General features: G+C 60.3%; 1 protein-coding gene across 1 annotated transcript in view; it reads left to right on the top strand.

The window, feature by feature from the left end:
* Positions 1 to 3,650, top strand: part of LMX1B (LIM homeobox transcription factor 1, beta) — a 7,379-nt gene extending 3,729 nt beyond the window's left edge. Inside the window, exon 7 of the mRNA XM_014529419.1 lies at positions 1 to 3,650. The gene's annotated coding sequence lies outside the window, so the exon portion shown is untranslated.
* The last annotated feature ends 1,924 nt before the right edge of the window (positions 3,651 to 5,574 follow it).

The following is a 5,574-nucleotide window of genomic DNA, read 5'->3' as shown; positions in this document are numbered from 1 at the left end:
CACAGCGGCCAGCCCCGCCCTCCTGGCCCCGCCACCCGCACAGACTCTACAGACAGCCATATGGTGCCCTCCCCTCGGCCAGCCGGGCCTGGCTAACGTGCCCGCTGGGCACAGCCGGACAGGCAGTTGAGCACAGCCTGCGCAGGGCTGTGTCCTGCCCACAGAGACCGTGCCACCCCCAGGGACCCAGAGCTCTCGGACAGCCACTCGCCTCCTCGCCCCACCTCGGCCTCCATCGCCTCCTCTGTCCCCATCTTTTTGGGGAAGCTTAAATTCTCTCTATTTTTTTAAACATCCTCTCTGTGTCCAGCCAAGCTCCATGGCCCAGGCTTGGGCCAAGGCAGGGCCCCCGTGCAGGCCCCAGGATGATGCGCGCGAGGCCTGTTACCTGTGAGAAACTACCCTGTGCTGGCGCCCGCCCCCCACCACCACCTCTGAGGGCAGGCCTGGGGCGGAGGGTCACCCTGCCCAGCCCGAGCGGGGGCAGAGGTGGGGAAGAGCCAGCCAGGTGCCAGGCCCACCGTGGCTCTGCCCTGGGGGGAGTCACTGGGGAGGGAAGACGGAGCCAGGCAGACCCGAGGGCCAGAGACACACGTGCAGATGCGCACACACTAACGGCACACGTGCAGATAAGCACAGAGACGTAGAGACACTGAAGGAGACAGCGGCTTCTGCGGAGCAGCCCTGCCGGGTCAGGAAGGGGAGAGAGGCCAGGCTGGGAGGGAGCCCCTCCTCCTATAGTGAAAGGAGAGGAAGCGGGGAGGGGAGGAGGGGAGAGGATGGGGACCTCCTCGGCCCAGAAGGAGGCTGGTCTCCTGAGCAGACAGGGCGGCCCCCAGCCAGCTCCAAGGGCAGAGACAGAGCTCAGAACCAGGCAGAGTTGGGCAAAATGGCAGAACCTCCAGGCGGGAAGGACCTCTCAGGTCACCCACTTGGCACGCCGTCACCTCCTGTGACAAGGAGCCCAGCCAGCTGCCCTTTTCTGCTGAACTTACCCTCCGCCTTTTTCAGCCCCGAGTCCTTGCTTCTCCAAGCCAGGCTTTTCCAGTTTCCTCCGCGCTTCCTCTTAAAACTGTACCCACAGCTGGGCTCCAGCTTTCCTTCTAAAGGCGTGGAGTACATATAGCCCAGTCTTCCCACGGACATCAGCCAGCCAAAGTGCGCAGGCCCATCACCTCCCCAGTGTTCGGTGCCCTACCTTTGTTAATGTGGCCCGAGATCCAGTTAATGGTTTAGGCCACTTAACCTTGGAAACTCACCCTGCCCTTCTCTAAGTGAATCCAGTGACCATCACACACAGGACAGCTAAGCCACATCTCTCTTCTGTGTGTGTGTGTGTGGGGGGGGGGATATTTGGACCCTCAGGGCCTCTCCCTGTTTGGCGTTGGCCCATTAACCAGCCCTTCTTGGGTGATGCATTCTTACTGCACCTCCAGCCCTGCTGGAAGCCAAATACACTATGTCAACCCCCACCCGCAGTGCACGCAGCTCTAACCCCGCCAAAGGGGAAGTGAGGTCAGGCTGATGGTCCCTACGCTCAGTGACCCCTGGACGTCCCCGTGTCCTCAGCCAGGTGCTCACAGCCCTGCCCTTAATTCTGACTCAGAGCCCTAGGCTGCCACCCAGAGGCCTGCTTGTCCAGCCTTCGAGCGAATGGGACGATGGTTGGCTGTCTTTGGGCTCCTCTGCCTGGCCCTCTCGGGGATCCTCACCGCTCCCCAAGCTGCTCTGTGGTTTTGCTCCTCTGTCCGCAGGGGAAGCCTCAGCCTCTCCGGAGACCTGGGCCCATCTCCCACCCCTCCTGGCTCCTGTGCGCAAACCTCACCCGGCTCTCTCCAGGGCAGCTGGCCGACCTAAGCAGCCAGCCTGGCCCTTCCGGCCTCGTGCTCCACACAGAACTTCCCTGGGGGCCTCAGTTGATGGCCGGGTCCATCTGCAGCCTCAGCCTTCCTCTGTTATCTCCTGGTCCCGGCAGCCATGCCGGTTTCTGGAGAGATGCCGCCCTTTCTCCTTCTGCATCCACACAGTCTGACCATGGCGGGGGCGCGTGGGCAGGGCCAGGCGTGGAGGCCCCGGGACACCTGCCCTTCTCTCCCAGGCTCTAAGTTGGAAGGAACCTCAGGAATGGGTCATCTTGTCCAGCCCCTCCCCCTGGGAGAGGGGAGGGGACCCACCAGCCCCCTGACAGCCAGTCAGTGACAGCCAGAGCGGAGCCCAGGCTCAGACTCGGATGCTCACTCTGCCCAGCCCTGGGCCAGAGGTGGGGACACAGATGAGCACGATGTAGGGCCCCCCTACATGGAGATGTAGGGGTCTCCCTCATGAAGAGGCATACACACTCTGTCCCAGACCTTGTTGGGGACCCATTTCTCAGATGAGGAACCTGAGGCCCAAAGAAGGGAGGCGAGTGCTCAGGGTCACCCAGCAGAAGCACACGGCGCCCGCCGGCAGGCGCGCTGGGGCCTGGGGCAGCCCGAGGGGAGCAGGCTCTTCCCACTGCGCGGGTGGAAGTGCAGCCTTGACGTGGGGGGCAGTGAGTAGTCAGGACCCCCTCCCTCCAGGGTGAGGGACCGTCATCACTGTGGGGGTGGGGTGGGAGGGGGAAGCCCGAGGGAAGAGAGAAGTAAGAGTCTGGTCTCTGGAGGAAGAGGCAGGAAGTGAGTGGCGGGCAGGCGGGAGACTGCTGGGGAAGTTGAGACTCAGAGAGAAGAAGGAATCTATCCCAGGTGACATAGCGAGTGAGGGCAGAGGAGGGACAAGAAGGTGGGCTAGTGCCACCAGCCAGAGCCTCGTCTGCCTTCTCCATGGACAGAGGGACCCAGTGGTTCCCAGGGTCAGACCTGGGGTCCAGCAGAGCCTGTAAGAGAAGGGGTCGGTGCAAGTGGGCTAGGCATCTCAGAAGGCTTCCTGGAGGAGGTGGAGGTGGGGGGCTGCAGATCAGCAGGGTCAGGCCCCCAGCATGGGGCTGGGGCAGCCTCTTCTCCTTTAGGGGCTCACCTGTCTTGCCCACTCACCTGGAGCTGGCGGCCCTCACTTCACACACAGGGAACCTTGGAGGAGGGAGAGCTGGCCGAGCCCTGCCTGGCCCCACCTGAGCTCTGGGCACCACCTGGGGTGAGGTTTTCACCTCCCGCCTGGGAGGACCCACAGCTCTGGGGCTCACTGCGCCCTGTGGGGAAGGGGGTCTACGCTCACGCACGCACATGGACACGCACACTCACACCCGGACGCACATGGAGGCTCACAGGCCCACACTCCCGGGCGCACACAGCCTGGGGGCTGGGGAGCAGGAGGACCGACCCTCCAGCCTGTGGCCCTTGGGAGGGGCCATTTCCAATGAGCCTCTTTGCTGGTGACCCCACCCCCCTGGGGTTCCCCCAGGAGCCCAGCCTAGCTGGGTGTGGGAACCGGGCCACTGGCCATTCCTCTGTTTTCCTTGTACAGACTCTCACTGCCCACCCACCATCCCCAGACACATTTTATTTAATAACTTGTCATTGTTAAATTATTTATTAGCGTTTACCACATCACCACCCCCACCCTGCCCTCCACTCTCACCTTCCGCTCTCCCCACAAAAGCAGAAAATGGAAACAACAACAACAAAAATGAGACATCAGTATATTTGTAAATAAACCAACCTGTACACGCCTGTGGTGACTCTCCTTTGGGGGGAGGGGGGAGCTGTGCTGGGCTGAGACAATAGCAGATTTCGTGATGGCTGCCAGGGACAGCAGGTCAAGGAGGAGGGCTTGGGGTCCCTAGTCTTGCCCAACCCATTCTCTTGTCCTATTTCATAATCCTCATCTCTCCATCCTTGTCCTATCCCAGCCTTGAACCATCTCCATCCATAAACACATCCATCTCATTCCCCAACACTCATTCATTCATTCATTCATTCACCCAACCCATAGGAAGAGCCCCTTAAGTGCCAGATGTCAGGTAAAGAACCAGGGATTGCTGGTCCCTGAATCCAGGAAGGAGTGTTATATGAGCTCAGTTGCGGTACAGTAAGGCCTTGTTACAGGGTTCCTGACCTCATCTGGAGGGGTGGAACATCATGGAGGGCTTCCTGGAAGAAGCTACATGTCAAGCTGAGATCCAAAGTTATCCAGCATGGCAGGACTGGATGAGAAAGAGAAATGTCTGGGAGTGCTCAGGCTTGTACAAAACCTCACAGGCAGGCAAACTCTAGTGAGTTTCCTAAACCCCAAGAATAGCTAAGTTTGGGGGGCGGAGGAGAAGTAATGAGGCTGGAGGCAAGGCTAGACCCTCTGATTAGGTCAGGTGGACTGGAGCGGGACAGGGAGGTCAACTGAGTCACCTTTCTCACCTAGGTGAGAGGTGACACGACTTTAACTAGGGCAGTAACAGTGGGGAGAAAGAAGGGGGGCAGGTTCCCAAGATGTGGGTGCGCTAGGGAAGTCAAAGCAACATCCAGGAACCCCATCCTGGAGCCCTCTGGTCTGGGGTGTGCGGAGCTTTGGGCCTATGGAGGCATCCAAGGGGACATGTCCCGGAGCAGGGCTGGGCCCCCAAGGGACCAGAGGCTGAGCACCCAGGTGTTCACCAACCAGGTGGGTGAGCTCGCCCAAGGGAATGCGACACAGGAGAGTGAAGAAGCAGAGGCCGAGCCCTGAGTATCATGAGGCCTTGGGGCTGGGTCAGGGGAGATGTGGCCGGGGTGGGGACTGGGTGGAGATGCAGAGCCTCTCAAAGTGTGTTCCTTACAGTCCCCAGGCTCCTCGTGTCCGTGTGTGTGTGTGTGTGTGTGTGTGTGTGTGTGTGGAAACAGCTCTGTGGGTCAGTCAGCCCAGTATACTGTGCATGGAGCTGGGTGTCTGTAGGTATCGGTGCCTTGTGCACAGCTGGGTCTACCCGCAAGGCGAGATCTGCATATGGAGGTGTCTGTGCTGGTGAGGATGTCTGTCTGTCCACACATGGGTCTGTCATTGTACATCCGTTTGTCTGTGCATCCTGGAGGCTTCTGGGCCTCATGTCCACAGACCTGATGTCCTAAGATTCTCTCCCTGCCCTCACCCCCTAATGCTCCTCTCCAGCTTCCCTTCCTCTGCCCGTGGGCACCAGTGCCCCCTGGAGGCACACGCTGCCCTGCACCCTTTTCTGCAGCCTCTGGGTGATTCGCAGCCACATGGCTTCTGGGCATCTAGACATGTTGCGGCCCTCGAGCGCATTGCCTCCTGTGCGCCCCACAGCGCCCTGCGAGGCAGGCATTAAGTGTCAGGTTTCAGGAGGGAAACCGAGGCTCACAAAGAGGCGGCAACCGGGTCAATATGACAAAGCTGACAGGGGCCACTGGAACCAGAGTTCAAGATCAGGTTTGGCTGCGAATGCAGGGCCTTGCCACCACCCCCTGCCTCCCTAAGCCCAACTCTGGCCCTGCCATCTTGTCCTCCAAGGTCAGGCCAGGGATCCGGGAGCAGGAAACTCTCTCCTGCCTTCAAAGTGGCTTCACTGAGGCCCAGAGAAGTTAAGTCACTCGGCCCGAGACTGCACAGCACAGAGACAGGACTAAACTGGGTCTTCATGTCCAAGCCCCAGGCCCAGGCTTGTGA

The sequence above is a fragment of the Myotis brandtii genome, unplaced genomic scaffold, assembly GCF_000412655.1.
Source record: "Myotis brandtii unplaced genomic scaffold, ASM41265v1 scaffold68, whole genome shotgun sequence".
Lineage (NCBI taxonomy): Eukaryota > Metazoa > Chordata > Mammalia > Chiroptera > Vespertilionidae > Myotis > Myotis brandtii.
This window is presented reverse-complemented; position numbering and strand designations above follow the sequence as displayed.